At 68.8% G+C, this 512-nt stretch overlaps 1 protein-coding gene across 1 annotated transcript in view; it reads left to right on the top strand.

Annotated features, from left to right (window-relative positions):
- Window positions 1-512, top strand: part of LOC105001803 (neurogenic locus notch homolog protein 1-like) — a gene marked incomplete at its 5' end in the record, with an annotated part of 18,401 nt that overhangs the window by 4,972 nt on the left and 12,917 nt on the right.

Raw genomic sequence — 512 nt, 5'->3', positions numbered from 1 at the left:
GGGTTGGTTTTCAACCCCCAGCAGACAAAGCTGGGCCGGGCAGCGTTCCTGGCCCCCACCTCGCTGAGAAGCCCGGGGCCCAGAGACCGTCCTTCCTGCTGTCGTGCCCTGGTGGGAGGAGGGCCGGCTAGCCACGCCCACCTGCGTCTGCCGGCAGGCAGTGGATGTGATGGCCAGGAGGGCCTATAGAGCCTGTGGGGGCCCTGAGCCTGTCGCAGGGAAGGGCTGGGGGACGCCAGGCCCGGGGAGGTGTTGGGGGTCCGAGCCCTGGACCTCCTGTGATGCAAATCAACTGTCCCAGACACCGAGCTGGGAACCGAATTCTCAGCCCAGCCCGGCTGTAGCCATGGCAACCGTCTTGGGCTGAGCCTCCTCTGAGGGGGCAGGGCGGGAGGGCTAGGACCCCAGGGGTGGGCTCTGAAAGAGGGCAAGGCAAGGATACGGGCGTTTGCCGTTTGCCCAGCCCTGGCCAAAGCACTCTCGGGGGGCCCTCCCGGGCGCCCCCTGCCCCC

This window comes from Bison bison, unplaced genomic scaffold (genome assembly GCF_000754665.1).
Source record: "Bison bison bison isolate TAMUID 2011002044 unplaced genomic scaffold, Bison_UMD1.0 scf7180017855184, whole genome shotgun sequence".
NCBI classification, from domain to species: Eukaryota; Metazoa; Chordata; class Mammalia; order Artiodactyla; family Bovidae; genus Bison; species Bison bison.
This window is presented reverse-complemented; position numbering and strand designations above follow the sequence as displayed.